The sequence below is a fragment of the Drosophila suzukii genome, assembly GCF_043229965.1.
Source record: "Drosophila suzukii chromosome 2 unlocalized genomic scaffold, CBGP_Dsuzu_IsoJpt1.0 scf_2c, whole genome shotgun sequence".
In the NCBI taxonomy this organism is placed as follows: domain Eukaryota; kingdom Metazoa; phylum Arthropoda; class Insecta; order Diptera; family Drosophilidae; genus Drosophila; species Drosophila suzukii.
In genome coordinates, this window is record NW_027255896.1 from 32,563,180 (window position 1) to 32,581,933 (window position 18,754).

Genomic DNA, 18,754 nt, shown 5'->3' on the forward strand with positions numbered 1-18,754 from the left:
CAGCAAAAAACTAATGTCATCATATAAACCTATAATTAATATCATTAATAAAAGAATCAGTATCCATATACATTAAATTGATATTTTCTTGATATTTCTGCTTCATATAGTCATAGTGAAAACTGTACATTTTATATTTTGATAATTCTAGAATAAAAAATTAAAAACCAATATACACAGGCTTATCATAAGGAACATGCACATTTTTCATTTGTATTGCGAGCATATCATCGGTAAATTGTAATACATTCCTAAAGTTAAATTTTGCGATAAGTGCCCTAGCTCCTAATTTTCTACCTTTACTCTCCCAACTGGTTACTAATTTAGCTTCTTTTCTCTTGTCAATATTCTACATAGTCTTGCCATAGACTGCATTGTTTAGCAGTTTGAAGAAATTCTTTTCAAATTCATTAAGAGCCAATGTTCTGTGATGATTTTTACAATCAATATATATTTTTTAAGCCCCTCATTGATTAAATTGTAACATTCGATACATTTTCTTTAAAATCATTCCACGTTTAAGACATTGTTGCAAATTTCTATAGTGAATTATATAATTATATTTGTTCGTCAAGTCTACCTGTAAAATATAACCAATTGATTGATCATCTACGCACGTGTTTAAATCAAAATTTTTAAAACTATCATCATCTGTTTTATAATTTAAAATTTAAAATTCTTATATGAAATAGCTTGTGACTTGGCATACCCATATAAATTATTAACATCTCAGTATACAATATAATTTGATTCTTTATCACAATCGTAATCGTTCTTTAGGTATTTATTATTTGCAATTGAATGACGTTTATTGCATTTAACAAGACCACCTCTAATGACTTTCATTATAAAATTATACATATCAACATCGGTGAGTAGTTCTAATTCGATTTTAGTTGTTTTCAACATTGCATCCTATGATAGACCAGGCGTTGTATAATATTGACATGAATCTAAATTATAGATTTTTTTACACACTTTTCTAAAATTCTCATAGATGTCGCATAGCAAAAGCACGTCTGTCTTTAAATATAGCAATAAATAATCTAATAAATTTTCACACTTGAAGGCATTCCAAACCTTTTGCGCGTGCTCATAACTCTCTTCAGAACAGTTTCTATCAGTTAATTGATTATAAAAATTTTCACGTGACGGTAATTGTGTATCTTGCAATCGTTCAACTGAATTTAGATAGCTATATGGAAATATGCGCTTACGTTTTACTATTTAAAATTTGTCCGGATCACCGAAAAATAATTTTATCGTGCAAAAATGTTATTTTCTTAAATAACTTACTAAGCTGCTTAAACTGGAAGACATAAATCTAAATGAATCTAAAAACTAAGTTCTAAAATTTTATTTTTTCTTATCACACTTTTTTTTGATATGGATATATAGAACTCTTTGTTAAATGGTATTATAGAAATTTCACCATTAATTTTTGACAATTCGTTCACAAAAAAGTGACAATTGTATGCTGAGAGATTATGGGAAAATATTGGGAATAATTTCGGCAATTGATTGTTTACATTACAATTGTTATGAGCCACACCTCTATATTCGCCTATTAAGTCACAGTGATCTAAAACTTTTTTGCATTTATCAGTGAATAAATTTCCACATATACTACAATTTAGTTCAGAGTGAAATTAATTTATTTGTTCGATTGATAGCGGATTTAACGGCATCTTTATCTTTAAGTGATTTTCATATAACATTAAACAATCTCTATATATGCTGCCTATAGAATGCGATGCACAATCTTCGCCATGATAAATTCGATATATATCCAAGTTATTATCAAATGAACATTTTTTATAATAACTATATGCATACGGTATATATTACATAAATCATCGATTATTTCATTTAGATTTCCATTCTTACACATTGTTTGATTTAAAGTATGCATTTTTGTTTGAATGATCTTCACTCTCTTTAATTAAAACATAATTGCAAAATTGTTCGAAATTAAATTTTATATTTATGTTTTTTTTTTAACTTCTTGGAGTAAATTGATCACTTGTTCTTTGATTGATTGCTGAAATAATGCGATATCGAAGCATTCTTTATTTGGCTCTGTGATTATATACGTTTCAATGCGATTGCTAAATGCACTTCTTATACACCTTAAGTTATCACGTATTTGTGCACTAGATGTTTTTCGAGTGGGTGCGTAAGTGGTGCGACCAACTAATTTTTGCAACATTTAGATTACTGACATCACAATAACGTATTTCACTAGCCGTAGGATTGTTACTAGACGTAGGATTGTTACTAGTCGTAGGATTGTTACTAGACACAGGATTGTTATTGTTATGCTTTGTATTAATATGCCGCTTTAATGAGGCGCTATGCTGCAAAATGTTTACGCAAAATTCGCAGTTAACAACAACCATTTTTGTTTTTTTTTTGCTTTTCAATAAACTATATCCGCTCAAAAAACATATTTACGATTTGTGATAACTGTATCAACATAAATATCTGTATAATATTCCAATGTATACTGAAAAATGTTATTATATAAATATATTTTATATATTATTTAATTTAATAACTCCTCACAAATAGAAGCAGCAGCAGATGGCCGGCCGCTTACCAGATACGCGGCGAATTCGCGTAGTAACGGCGCGGCGAGGAGAGTTTGGAGACTTGGATGGAGAACGAGAGAGTTTGGAGACCAAGGATGGAGAGCGAGAGAGTTTGGAGACCAAGGATGGAGATCGAGAGAGTTTGGAGACCAAGGATGGAGAGCGAGAGAGTTTGGAGACCATGGATGGAGATCGAGAGAGAATGGAGACTTCGCGGGCAAGGCAAGAGTGCCGTGTGCAAAAGACGATAACGGAACTCCACCGGACTTTGGACTCTCCCGTGAGCTTTGGACCGGGAGAAGAAGTGCCACATTTCGGCAGTGGAGCGGCACACAGGCGTGCCACAAGCATCACGGGAATCAGCGGGACGGCAGCAGTGGGCGGAGCATCGATTGGAAGCGATACGAGGAGGACAAGTGGGTCAACCAGGAGGCACGGATTTTGGACCAGGAATGGAGAGATCCAGCGGGCCATGCGCAAAAGGGAAATAACGGTTCCCGGAGGCCCTATATAAGGCCGCAGAGCGCTGGCAGCTGGATCAGTCGATCACGAGGAGTCAAACCTTTAAAATCAGTTAAAGTACCAAGTGAACAGTCAGTAATCTACGAGGGAGTCACAACCAAGCGAGTCGTCGGAAGCAGCGCCGTGGGAAGCATACAAGCAGCAAGATCGCCACATCGAGACGTTCGGTATTGGGAAATCAGGAATCTCCGAATTGAGACACAAGTGGCTGAGTTCCGGAAGGTACCACACGGCTAAGTCAAGGCGTTTGTTTGCCAACTTTGTCACGACCACACCCTGGCGAGTCGCCCGGCGGGTCTGTCAGAGACAAGCAAAAGAGTCCTACGACGAAGAACCGTCAGCTTGGGGAGGAAAGTTGTTTGCGACCCAGCGTACCTTGCCCGCCCGATTTGCGGTTTCAAGAGGCGGTCGCCTGGAGAGCCCTGCTATTACCGGCGAAGTTCCCGAACAGCAACCGCCCAACTCCCCGAGTGCCAGAACGACAAGCTACTGGTCAGGAGACAGCGCAGAGGACATCGACAGCGACGCCAGCAGACATCTCCGGCAGCCACGTTACCATCGCCGCGCGGAGCTCATTGGGGAGCGCAGGAGCGTCGCAGACGTCACGCAAAAGGGTGAAGCCGGTTGGAACGTTCGTCTGCGCTAGACGTAAAGCAAAGTGAACTGCTAGGCAGCTTCCTGGCGGCAGCCTTGACTGTCAGCGCGATCTGAGCAAGAACCTAGCGAGACCGTCCGGGACGGAGCAAGGGCGTCGGCCTGGAGAGCAAGGCTTGTTCACCCTAGTCTGAGAACGGTGACGCTTCCCTAAGCCCACAAGGCCGAACTCTCCGCGAGTCTAAGGCGCAACAAGCGACCCCGAGGCAGCGCGTCGGCAAGCAAGCAGAAGCGGCCACTACGAGCCTCCCGAAACCCAGGAGCCAGCGGAAGCCGAGTCAACACGTCGACAAGCCAGAAAGAGGAGCGCCAGCAGCCGGCGGAACCAGAGCCAGGAGATACCGAAGCCAGCCCAGCCACACACCCGCTGTACTAATACCGCGAGAATAAATCCCACTGTTACCATTTGAACCTTTTGTTTCCTCACTGATCTACGGGGCAGTCACGTCACATAAATTTGGTGGGACGAACACACAATCTTCTGAGCTAGCCGCACGAATCTCGTAGCGAGCAGACACAAAATCAGCTCGTTACATCTGGTGCCCAACGTGATTGTCCCAACAGTGAGAACAGCACAATAAAAATGGGAAAGAAGTGGATTTACCGCCTCAAGAAGGAGGACTTCGCCCATGTCGCACAGATGCTTAACGTCGCCCTGGAGGGCAGGCTAGAAGACATGAGGAAGGCACTATCGGAATACTACTCAGAAACAGATAACGATTCACAACTCGTCGACATCTGGCCCGAGCTGGAGGCGACATACCACGACAGAGCCGGCCCAAGCATTACGACAACCTGGTGGCAAGCCTGAGCTTTGACCACATGCAAAAAGAGGACCACAGGAGAGAGTCAAGCCAGGATAAGAAAACAACAGCGCTGACCCCGAGACCAAGCCAGTCGGACCATGCAAAGGTCGCTAAGCAGGTCCGCGAATGGTCGTTCAGGTTCGACGGGGCGGAAAAACCATTTGAGTTCCTGGTCCGCCAACACGTACGGCTTGGACCTTGATATGATCCCTCGAGCGATGCCGGAGTTGCTTAAAGGAAGGGCGTTGAATTGGTTTATCGCCAACAACAAGCAATGGAGAACCTGGGCAGAGTTCATAGAAAGCTTCCACACCTATTTTCTGCCAAGAGATTTCTTCACCAGGCTAGCGGACCAGGTCCGGCAACGGGAGCAAGGCTTCAGCGAGTCGTTCAAGGACAACATGATCGACATGCAGACGATGGTGAGGCCACTTAACTACTCTACGAAAGAAACGTTAAGGGTCATTAAAGAGAACTGCACACCAAGCCTACGGATTTTCTTAAGAGCATACAAAGTGTCGGACCTGGATACGCTAATGATCCTAGCCGATGAGTACGAAGAACTTGAAAAGGAACGGGAAGTTTTCGCACAGGAGACAAGTTCTCAAAGACCAAGGCGGCGTCACCAACGCAGGTGACATGCAGAAGATGCGAGGAGACAGATAACCATGACACACGAGAAAATGACCAATGGTCACCACCACACCAAGCCAGGCAACAGACGCACCACGCGGAGGACATTGGACACCACCCCCACAACAACAGAGACAGCCAAACAATACCGTGTGGAGGCCGCCAAGCAACACACAGAGGCCACAAGATGCCACCCATATCACAGACCCGCAGGAGGCCTGTCGAAAATGCGGTGGGAACGGACACTGGGCTAGAGGATGTCGAAACCAGCGGCTGTTGTTTTGCTGGATATGCGGCAAGGTGGGTGTCAGGAGCGACGATTGCTGCCAACAATCGGGAAATGGCCAGCGATCTCAGCCGCAGAGAGGCGAGCGGGGATCGCATAATGCCACCTCTCTAAACTAACGGGCAAGCTAATCGAGGAGGAGCAGCAGTTGTCCGCAGCTGTGATGATTGGTGGGAACAGCTACAAAGCCACAATCGACACCGGAGCAACGGCAAGCTTCGTTAGCGAAGAAATGGCGGACAATATTGCTGCTCTAGGAAGGATTACAAGGACGAGACGGCAAGCTCGAGGTGGAGGTCAAATTCGGCAACAAACAAGTGACCATGAGCCTGTTGATTTTACCCGGAGTAGTGGATCCATTAGTGTTGGGATGGAACTTCCTGAAACAAGTCGGAACCGAGATAAGGTGTGCTGGACACGAGATAATAATACCAGCCAGGAACCGACACAATGGTTGGCTCGAGGAGAAGCTATCAGTAGCAGTCGTGCAACAAGTAAACGAGTTGGACGATACTACAGCGTTCCTTGAAGCAGAGCTTGCAGACTTCACCACAATGAAGGAAACATCGAATATGGCTGAACACCAGATCAAAATGAAGGATGACAAGCCAATCAAGCAGAGATACTACCCCAAGAACCCAAAAATCCAAGGGGAAATCAACGCAAAGGTGGACGAGCTGCTCCAAATGGGGTTCATAGAGCATTTAAAGAGCCCATACAGCTCCTCCATCGTGATGGTGAAAAAGAAGACAGGCAAGTTTAGACTGTGTGTCGACTTCAGACAGATCAACGTGAAGTCAGTGAAGGATGCCTACCCAATGCCCCGCATAAACTACATCCTAGATCAACTAAGGGAAGCGCGGTACATCAGCAGTTTGGACCTGAAGGACGGATACTGGCAGATCTCACTGGAAGAGAGTAGCAGGCAATATACGGCGTTCACTGTTCCAGGCAAAGGTCTGTTTCAGTGGAGGGTAATGCCGTTCGGACTTTACTCGGCGTCGGCAACGTTTCAGCGAGTTTTAGACCAAGTAATTGGCCCCGAGATGTCACCCCACACATTCGCTTACCAGGATGACATAATAGTGATCGGTCGCACGCTGGAAGAACACAAACGAAACCTTAGAGAAGTGTTCCGGCGTCTAAAGGAGGCGAACCTAAGACTGAATCCAGAAAAATGCCAATTCTTTAAGAAGGAACTGCTGTACCTGGGACATCGAGTGACTAGCGAGGGAATAGGAACAGATCCAGAAAAGGTAGCCGCCATCGCTGAACTGGAACCGCCATCGACCGTCAAAGAGCTCCGGCAATACTTAGGAGTAGCGTCGTGGTACCGCCGATTTGTACCAGATTTTTCCAGAATCGTCAAACCCCTGAATGACCTGCTGCGCAAAGGCAGTAAGTGGGAGTGGACACCGGAGCACCAGATGGCGTTTGAGGAAGTAAAGGCAAGACTCGTGGCAGATCCGGTGCTAGCATGCCCGGACTTCAGTAGAACTTTCATCCTGCAAACAGACGCCAGCGACTACGGCATCGGAGCAATACTGACCCAGGACACCGAAAAGGGCGGAGCAGAACACTGAACAGCGACGGAGAAGGAGTGCTTGGCGATCGTCTGTGCGATCCGGAAGCTCAGGCCGTATCTGGAAGGTTACCACTTTAAGGTAGTAACCGACCACATGGCCCTGAAGTGGCTCAACAGCATCAAAAGCCCTTCAGGAAGGAACGCCAGATGGGCCCTGGAGCTACAGCAGTACGACTTTGAGATAGCATACAGAAAGGGTCAGCTAAACGTGGCGGCCGACGCATTATCAAGACAACCACTACCAGAGACGCTACGAGGATAAAAAGAGGCATCGGCAACTACAGCTTCAGGAGGGTGCAGCTGGATCAAGGACATGGGCGAAAAGATTAGGACCCAACCGCAAAAGTACCCGGACTATGTTATGGATGGTGAGACACTGTACAGAAACATACCTCACCGAGCAGGCAGTGAAGACGTCGCGTCATGGAGGATGTGCGTCCCAAAGTCGCTACGGGAAACAGTGTTGAGGGAAAACCACGACGCACCGTCTGCGGGACACGTAGGAAGCCGGAGGACAACAGGCATGCATGGAGACGCCCGAGTCCACGTAAGAAAATGCGAGATTCGCATGCGGCTTAAGCCCAATCAGATGCAGGCGGCCAGGAAGATGTTGACCCAAGTGCCGGAGGAACCATGGGCCACGGTATGTGCAGACTTTGCTGGACCCCTACCAAGATCAAAGCACGGGAACCAAATGCTGCTGGTCATGATAGACAGATTTTCGAAATGGACGGAACTGGTGCCCCTGCGCAGTGCGACAGCAGAGTCGCCCAAGAAGGCGTTTAGGGAACGCATAATCGGAAGGTAAGGGGTCCCGAAGGTGGTCATAACGGACAACGGAGTGCAGTTTGCAAGCCGCATCTTTAAACGTTTCCTGGCTGAGATGGGTATCAGTCAACAATTCACCGCACCATACACACCACAAGAGAATCCGACCGAACGAGCAAACAGAACAGTAAAGACCATGATTGCGCAATTCGCAGGGCAGGACCAGAGAAACTGGGACCGGAGATTATGCTAGCAGTGAACACGAGCACATCGGAATCCACCGGCCATACACCGGCGTTTCTTACCCAGGGCAGGGAACCACGTCAACCCAGCAGCCTGTATGATAAGAAAACTCTAGGCACTGGACGAGCTACGGAGACCCCTGAGGAAAATGCCAACAAACTAAGAGAGGTATTCGAGATCGTGCGGCGAAGTATGGAAAAGGCGTCCCAGGACCAAGCCAGACACTATAATCTGAGAAGGAGGCAATGGTCACCAGCGGTGGGCGACATAGTGTGGGCCAAGCAACATCACCTGTCCAAAGCGGCTGAAGGATTCGCTGCAAAACTAGCCCCGAGGTACGATTGCCCTTACCAGGTTGTAGATTTCGTCTCTCCAGTGATCTGCAAAATTCGCCACACACAGTCGAAGAAAGAAAGGACAGTTCATGTTGGCGAGCTCAAGCAACAACAAAACGAGCAGACAGCAGAAACAACAGGTACGAAGCGACAGGATTAGGTGTCAGGCCGAGGCGAGAGTCCTCCATACGCCACACGGAAAGGACAATCAGGATAACACAAGGACATGGATAAGGATTTCACGTTGATCCAGACTGCGAGGCTACAGGATTATGCGTCAGGCCTAAGCGAGAGTCATCCACACGCCACGCAGAATGGTCAACCATAAGGATAGGTCACAAGGACGTGGATAAGGATGGATGGTGATCCCGACCGCAAGGCAACAGGATTCAGCGTCGGGCAGTTGCCAGAGTCATACGCGATTACGCCAGGCGGAAGGGACACTTACAAAACGGCACAAGGATACGGGAAACGTGTAGGGATCCAACCGCAAGGCAACAGGTTTCAGCGTCAAGCGCGAGCCAGAGTCAGCCGATTACGCCAGGTAGAAGAGTGTATGCGCGGAGGGAGACAAGCAACACAAGTCGCGCAGTCCAGACATACACCGCAGCATCCGGAGATTCTATACGTAATGCGCCGGACGAGCTCGTCTAGTTGTTATCCGAGGAAAAGGGGAGGACGGTGCAGAATCAAATCTACACCGTAGCCAGCTGGTCACAAAAGACAGAAATACGCACCACACCAACAGTTAACTAAAAACAAAAAAAAAAGAACGGGGCATGCATGGGCCGCACCAGCAACCTGAAATTCAAAGGGGGCTTAATGCAGGAAGCAGAAACGAACTTCATAATACTTACCTGGTGTCCCGGTTGCAAAGTGAATGTGAAGTCCTCTCCGCACCCGCTCTCGAAAGCTGCCAATATGGAGTCAGATGCTGCCAACAGAGGACGAGTGAAGGGCGAGAGAGGACGAAAAGAGAGAAAAGGATGCGATGAAAAGGAGTGAAAGAAATCACAAGGACTCGAAAGCTAGGATATGCAAGGAAACGCCGGAGAGTAGGAACAAGTTTTAAATGTTTCCCGAAGTAAGGGGGGAATGTGAGGAGTTAAATAACTCCCCACAAATAGAAGCAGCAGCAGATGGCCGGCCGCTTTCGCGTAGTAACGGCGCGGCTAGGAGAGTTTGGAGACTTGGATGGAGAACGAGAGAGCTTGGAGACCAAGGATGGAGATCGAGAGAGTTTGGAGACCAAGGATGGAGATCGAGAGAGTTTGGAGACCAAGGATGGAGAGCGAGAGAGTTTGGAGACCATGGATGGAGATCGAGAGAGAATGGAGACTTCGCGGGCAAGGCAAGAGTGCCGTGTGCAAAAGACGATAACGGAACTCCACCGGACTTTGGACTCTCCCGTGAGCTTTGGACCGGGAGAAGAAGTGCCACATTTCGGCAGTGGAGCGGCACACAGGCGTGCCACAAGCATCACGGGAATCAGCGGGACGGCAGCAGTGGGCGGAGCATCGATTGGAAGCGATACGAGGAGGACAAGTGGGTCAACCAGGAGGCACGGATTTTGGACCAGGAATGGAGAGATCCAGCGGGCCATGCGCAAAAGGGAAATAACGGTTCCCGGAGGCCCTATATAAGGCCGCAGAGCGCTGGCAGCTGGATCAGTCGATCACGAGGAGTCAAACCTTTAAAATCAGTTAAAGTACCAAGTGAACAGTCAGTAATCTACGAGGGAGTCACAACCAAGCGAGTCGTCGGAAGCAGCGCCGTGGGAAGCATACAAGCAGCAAGATCGCCACATCGAGACGTTCGGTATTGGGAAATCAGGAATCTCCGAATTGAGACACAAGTGGCTGAGTTCCGGAAGGTACCACACGGCTAAGTCAAGGCGTTTGTTTGCCAACTTTGTCACGACCACACCCTGGCGAGTCGCCCGGCGGGTCTGTCAGAGACAAGCAAAAGAGTCCTACGACGAAGAACCGTCAGCTTGGGGAGGAAAGTTGTTTATGACCCAGCGTACCTTGCCCGACCGAGCAGAACCTGGCGTGACGGACGAGCGGTAGATCGATTTGCGGTTTCAAGAGGCGGTCGCGATTACCGGCGAAGTTCCTGAACAGCAACCGCCCAACTCCCCGAGTGCCAGAACGACAAGCTACTGGTCAGGAGACAGCGCAGAGGACATCGACAGCGACGCCAGCTGACATCTCCAGCAGCCACGTTACCATCGCCGCGCGGAGCTCATTGGGGAGCGCAGGAGCGTCGCAGACATCACGCAAAAGGGTGAAGCCGGTTGGAACGTTCGTCTGCGCTAGACGTAAAGCAAAGTGAACTGCTAGGCAGCTTCCTGGCGGCAGCCTTGACTGTCAGCGCGATCTGAGCAAGAACCTAGCGAGACCGTCCGGGACGGAGCAAGGGCGTCGGCCTGGAGAGCAAGGCTTGTTCACCCTAGTCTGAGAACGGTGACGCTTCCCTAAGCCCACAAGGCCGAACTCTCCGCGAGTCTAAGGCGCAACAAGCGACCCCGAGGCAGCGCGTCGGCAAGCAAGCAGAAGCGGCCACTACGAGCCTCCCGAAACCCAGGAGCCAGCGGAAGCCGAGTCAACACGTCGACAAGCCAGAAAGAGGAGCGCCAGCAGCCGGCGGAACCAGAGCCAGGAGATACCGAAGCCAGCCCAGCCACACACCCGCTGTACTAATACCGCGAGAATAAATCCCACTGTTACCATTTGAACCTTTTGTTTCCTCACTGATCTACGGGGCAGTCACGTCACATAAATTTGGTGGGACGAACACACAATCTTCTGAGCTAGCCGCACGAATCTCGTAGCGAGCAGACACAAAATCAGTTCGTTACACCGGTTACAATATTTTTTGATTGGAAGAACACCGACTTGCTATTGACAAATCTCAAACTGAACTCATTCTCTTACTTCTACTTTATTTACGATCATACCTTGGTTTTGAGCTTTAGAGCTTTTTCTGAGTGCGTTTTATTGATATTGAGTGACTCTCTGAATTTGGACTTTGGACTCCAAACTTGGGTCGCGAAATACATCCTGAATTATGGGAACGTGCCTATAGTCAGAACAGCGGCTCGATCTAATTGTTTAGTTTTTAAGCTATGGTTTTTTGTTTCATGGTCATTTTCCTCTGGCTTGCTTATAGTTTGGTAATTTTCCATTGGCTTGTTTACAATTAAATTTGGATTCTTATTTCTTAGAGGGTGTCTCGAGGGTGACTGAATAATGTGAGTATGTATGTGTGAGTATGTGGACATGTACATAGGAGTACGTGGTGCTATGGATATGTCACTCTCCCATCCGTTGAACTTGGCCTATCCTCAGGTGGATAGTCTTGGGTATAACATTACATTTTCTTCTATGTCAATCTGATTGGGTTGATCGTTTACAATTTCTGTACTCTTTGGTGTTCTTCCTTAGGATTTAAATATTTTACAGTAAGTTTTCTTGGTGTGCTCTTAAACTTATACCATATATACAATAAAATGATTATAATAATGAATTTAAAAGTTGTTAAGGTAATTGTTTGAAATACACTATAATATTTTGTTTGAATATAAGATAATAGTTCCAATTTTGTTATATTATTATTTACGTAAACACTCTGTGTGTAATCTAAGATTGAATTTGAAAGAGTGAATTCGTCTAATTGTATTGAACAATTATGGACTTTAACGAGGTTACTTTCAACTATAGAAATTTCTTTATTAATGCAATTTGGATTCAACAATGTTTTAGGGATATTCCATTTCAATAAAATATTGGGTTCAACATAAGTAATTTGGTAATTTTTTATAAGTTTTAGTATACTTGCATTCAGTGTTTTCCTGTCTAACTATTCCATTTATACATTCATCAACTACAATTTTTTCCTGTTTCCTTATTAAATACTTTATCTTCATATGGGAAAAATTTATCAAGTATATATTCTGTTAAAATACACTTATCCCTCGCTTTGCGTTTTTTCGAAGTTTTTTTTTGTTTTTGTGTGTATAATATGTAATAAAATAAAATTTTGCTCAATTTTCTTTTTAGAAAGTAGTATTTTTGTAGTCCTGGAACCCATCTTCGAACTTTACATGGCTTGCTATAGAAAATCCTAATTCACTTTGCGTCGTTTCAATTTGCGTCGAATTTTTTTGGAACGTATCCCCGACGCAAAGCGAGGGATAGGTATTGTTATTTTCATCGGGATAAGGAGTAATTTCAAAAACGGGAGATTTGACTACCTCTGAAGGAATATGGGAAATAATCAAAATTTTGTTTGTGCTGTTTTAAGCCAAGTGGAAGTGGAAAGTTTTAACAATTTCTCAGGGTTCATATTTTTCAAATAATCGTGCTTTAATAATTTTCGATTAAATAGTCTCAATCTTGTCATTTGAATTCCTAATTCGATATCTCCTACATATTCCGTAAAGCGTTGTAAATTAAATATTAAAACGGCGACTTGCTAATCTCTTTCCACTTTTTTTTTTAATTTGTTAATTATTTCAATTCCGTAATTTATGACATCGATAATCATATGTAAATCAGTGTCTTGAACACTAGTATCTACCATATTATTGATTTTCTGTGCCATCTCATTTTTATCATCTTGATCTATAGTGCCGAATAGATATTTGTGAACTTATCCTACGATATTGACTAGACCTCTCTTACTACGTTTTGCTATTGTAATTCCATTAATTTCTCTTTTAAGTTTTTCTACAAAATATCGGATTTGGATAACATCATTAAATTCATCGGCTTCTTTCAAAAGATTTTCAAATGTATGCTCGGTTGTATGCTATATTTACACTTTAATAAATATTCATAATTTTCTATTGATCCTGATTTAAATACAAGATATCCATTTTGAGCCTTAGTGGAATTTATTTCAATGCTTTGTCCAATTGTCAGTTGAATTACAGTTGCTAATATTATAGAGAAAACAAGGAATAACGCTATAGTCGAAGTACCTCGACTATCAGATACCCGTTACTCAGCTAAAGGGACAAAAGGGAAATAGAGATATGCAAGCAGCAAAGCGAGACTGAAATGCGCCACCTACCACCCCTGATCACAATATGGGCCATTCTTTTATAAACCGAACACCCTTTTTAAGTTGACATTTTCGATTTAGCTGAAACTTTTTTTACATATACTATTCGTTAAATAAATAAACACGTGTATCGGGATTTGGCCGAAAAGAAATTATTTTTTTAGTTAGAATTTTTTAAAGTTTGTACCCTCTGTTTGCACGTCTATATCTCCATCTGTAGTTATCCGATTGGTTTCATGTCCTTTGCATAAAATCCTCTGAAACCTCTACTTTTTAAATAAATTATTTTAAACACACCAAATTTTTAATTTTTTAAAATAAAAACCAATTTTAATTTAAAAAAATTGGTTAACCATTGCACCCACAAAAAAAAAATTTAGAAATGTGCCTCTATTTGTCACCTACAATCGGCTTTTTTGTAGGTTGGAGCCATTTTGTGTTTTCAAGATATCGAATTTAATGTAATAAGCCCTCTGATATTTTCAGCAACCATCTCGTTCGCTCTCATAAAAACCTTACGGCGTTTGTATTTCTGAGTTATTTAACAATTCTCAGGATTCCGAGATCTCAGCGTTCACCCGGACGGACAGACAGACGGACAGACGGACATGGCTATATATACTTTATGGGTTCGGAAACGCTTCCTTCTGCCTGTTATATACCTTCCGTCGAATCTAGTATACCCTTTTACTCTACGAGAACCGTGTATAATTATTGTCTTCACTGAGTTATTCCTGAGTCCGTTCAATTCCTTCTGTTTGCCTGGAATTATCATCATATTTAGTTTTATTAATTTTCTTCTTTTTGAACTTTGATTTATAATGAACAATTTTTCTTCCTCGTTTTTCTTCCATTCGTTTCTTCAAAATGTTTATCATCTAATTTCTTAAAGGTTCCTGCCTTTTTAAGTGGACTTGTGGTCTTAGATTTCACTAAAGGTGCTTGTTTGTATTTGGGATCTACTTCACAATCCTGACTTTTTTCTTTTAATTTTTCAATTCTATTTATTATACCCGTTACTCGTAGAGTATAAGGGTATACTAGATGTGTCGGAAGGTATGTAACAGACATAATGATGCGTTTCCGACCCCATAAAGTATATATATTCTTGTTCACGATCTCTAGCTGAGTCGATCTAGACATGTCCGTCTGACCGTCTGTCCGTTTGTCCGTATGAACGCTGAGATCTCGGAAACTATAGGAGCTACAATACTGGGATTAGTCATGCAGATTCCTGAGATTTTTGCGCAGCGCAAGTTTGTTTCTGCAATATGCCACGCCCACTTTAACGCCCACAAACCCCCCAAAACTGTGGCTCCTACAGTTTTGATGCTAGAATAAAAATGTTAACTGAAATGTATCGTCCTCATCAATACCTATCGATTGACCCAAAAAGTTTGCCACGCCCGCTTTAACGCCCGCAAACCGCATACAAACTTCAAAAAATCGTAAATTTGAATGCGGATATCTCGGAAACTGTCAAAGATAGAAAAATGGAATCTCAGTTTTAAATTCCGTAGACTTGTACAGCGCATGTTTGTCACACGAATATGCCACGCCCACTCTAACGCCCACAAACCGCCCAAACCTGTGGCGCCCACAATTTTCATGCTAGATAAAAAATCTTCACTGAAATGTATTGGTCTCGTCAATACCTATCAATTGATACGCCCACTCTGACGGCCATAACGCTTAAATCTGTCTACTGCCCACATAGATTGAGATCACGGGTATGTGGCGCATTTTAATCTCGCTTGCATATCTCCACTTCCCTTTGGTCCCTTTAGCTGAGTAACGGGTATCTGTGTGTGTTTTGTATTGTGATTGTAAATGTAAAGAATTAATTCCAACTTAGTATATCTGTTTTCAATGTCTGATTCGCTTCGTATAATTCTTAATTTTTAGTTTACTGTTTTATATATGAAACCTTTCTATGTCCGAAATACCGTTTTTACTTGTTATTATTTGAATTTGTACTCCTTCCGAATTAAACCAATTGTATGAGGCCAAATGTCTATGGGGAAGACAACAAATATGCCACCCTTATAGTTATAATAAATAACGCACGAATAGGTTATATTAAAATGTATAGCGTTTATTCGGAGCGGCAGACGGACTGTGTAAAAGCTCGGCTCCAAGAACTTCATATAGACATTTGCAGACTTACAAAGTAGTTGCTGAATAGATAAGCGACAGCTTTAGTGGTATAAGAAAGAAGGCGACAAAGATAAGCAGAGAGCGCTGCAGGTGTCGTCGTACACCTATGCGCGCATGACTAGGCGCTGGCGATCTGCTACGAACATACTCCCCCCGTTGGAAGAGGTAAGGTTCCAACAATCTCGGAATCGATGGGCGGAACGGCTAGTTTGGCGACGGCTCTCTTGATCAGACCCGTAGCTGTACGGACCATAGCTACTCGGATGACTCCGCCCCCGCTGGGTATGACTTCCTGGATGCACCCAAGCTGCCATCTCAAAGGTGGAACGTTGTCCTCCTTCAGCAAAACTATGCTTCCAACCTTGATGTTAGACGTTTCGACCCGCCACTTGCTCCTCTCTTGAAGTAGTGACAAATACTCGCTGCTCTACCTTTTCCAGAAATGGTGTTGCATCTGGGTCACCCGCTGCCATCTGCTGAGACGGCCTTCGCGAAGATGAGTAATGTCAGGTTCAGGAAACTTAGTGTAGCTGGAACACTTCAGGAAATGCGCCGGTGCTAGCACCTCAAGGCTTTCAGCATTTTCTGAAATTGGACAGAGTGGACGAGAGTTAAGGATAGCAGAAATCTCATATGCAAGAGTTCTTAATTCATCGATGGCTAAGATGGATGCACCGACGACTCTGTAGAGACTCTGCCCCATAAATCACCGAAGTGCGGGGCACGCGGAGGGACGAACTTCCAATCGATCCCATCAGCTAAACAGACGGAAGATATCGATGCTGTGTGCTGCTCGCTCGAAAAGAGCTCTTTCAGCTCGCTCTTTGTACCGACAAAGTTTGTAGCATTGTCGCTCCAAATGGTACGCGGACTGTCTCTAAGGTTGATGAATCTCCTCAGCGCTGCGATGAAAGAATCCGTCGTGAGATCCTGGACCACTTCCAAATGACCAGCCTTCGTGGAAAAGCAGACAAAGACGGCGATATAGCACTTGTGGGGTGCCTTATTTCTGGCCTCTGCCTTATGATAGAATGGCCCACAATAATCCACTCCTGTGGTATGAAAAGCTGGATTGGGCTGCACTCTATTTGCTGGCTTGGTTCCATAAGTCACCGTGTTCAATTTAAAAACACTCAACTCTTCTTCTACATCTTGCAGATATCTCCACAAAGGGCAACTTAAAAAAATCGAAAGCGAAGCAGTATATTGAAGATTTTTTATTGAATTGTTGGTCCTGCCAGAAGTAAGTCGTTCAGAGAGCTACCAGAAGTTGTTTTAGCAGATCCATCAAAAACGACACGAAGCTTCGTACTCGTGCTCTCCTGCTTATGTACGCAATGGTGGGGCAAAAAGAATTGTGTTTCTGACGGTTCCTTAGTTACAAGAGACATGTGACCTAGATCGATATACTCCCTCAAAAATGCTGAGTACTGAGCTTACAGGGCTGAGTTTCTATCTAGTTTAGCTTCCAAACTTTTGAAACGACGACGAGCCAGGCAATAAGAATCACCTAGTGATTCGAATCCGGAAGTGGACAAGAGACGAACAGAGTATTGGCCGTTTTCAAGTCTAGTGCCATTTTCAGTGAAAAGTTGCTCACATCGCAAGTCTTCCGGCATTAAAGATGGTTTAGACGAAGTGAAGTCCTCATTTTCCCAAAATCGCTTTACAATGGCGGCAAGTGTGTCATCGGAGTGATCAGCTGGGTCCTTGATGCTTGCTTGTAAAACCGATTTATGAGTTGGCATGTTCGATGATAAACCTCCAGAGACTATCCAACCAAGTTTGGTGTTCTGAAGAGTTGGGAAAGCCCAATCCAAATGAATTGGTCCCATAGAAATTATTTCGAAAAACAACCGAGCGCCGAGTAGAAGGCCAATTTGTTATGATTGATTGAAATGAGGATCAGCGAGCGAAGTGTTTTGCGGTATCCTCCATGATGTTGCATTTATATTGAAATGGGGCTGATAATCAGTAATACTGTGAGTCACAACCGCTGTGAATGCCGCACGATAGCTTGCATCCCGTGATTGCACAAGAATATCGACAGTCTTATCAGAGATCATGGAAGATTCTCCTATCCCAGAAATCGTGGTTTGCGATCTTCTATGATTCAAGTTTAGTTGGCTAGCTAAGCGAGAGGCTATGAAGTTTAGCTGGGAGGCCGAATCTAAAATTGCTCGGCAAGGCATAAATGCTCCAATTCTATTTCTAACGTAGATAATAGCAGTTGGAAGCAACACGTTGTAGATCGGCAAAATATTTAAGGTTTTGGATTGAGGGTTTAGTAAATGATGATCAGGATGCGATGATGTATGCGAACATGATACTAATGCTGCTGAAGTAGATGGTAATGGCTGAGAGATCGAGGATGGATGAAAATGAGGTGGATGTTGCGGATGGGTCATGGTTCATGTCTAATAATGAATGGTGCTTCATGCGACAATATTTGCAGTGAGTCGACTTGCATTGCTGCAAATTATGCCCCTTGCGCAACCAGTTGAGGCAAAGGTGCAACTTCTTTGCTTCCCTATATCGAAGATTCGGACTCAAATTTAAAAATCGAGAACACTTTGGCAAATAATGATCCCGTGCATCGCAAAATAAGCATGTCAAATGATTTGAGTTAGTAGCAGATGCAATAAGTGTATTTTGGTTATATTTGTGCAAGTTTTTTCCCACCAGCTGGCCTGGTGTTTGAGTTACCAAGGCTTGATCCAAGTTTTCCATCATCCTGCACCTCTTTTCCAAAAACGACCCATAGCATCCCAGGTAGACAGCTCAGTGACTGACAAATCCTCTTCCCATTTTTCCCGCGTCCTCTGATGCAGTTTCCGAGTGACGATGTGAATTAAAAGTCCATCCAAAATTTGTTGCGTATTGGCCATGGTTCGAATTGCTCGCAGATGCGAATTCATGCAACCACTCAGCTCCCGAAGACCCTTTGAAGATCCCTTCTCGACACCCTTTAAACCGAATATTGCCTGAAGGTGTGCCTGAAAGTGTAAAACTTTATTATGAAATCCATTAACCAGCAAATTCATAGCCTTTTTATAATTAGCATTCGAGGGTTCAAGCGAGCGTATGGTTTCCAGAGCCACGCCGCC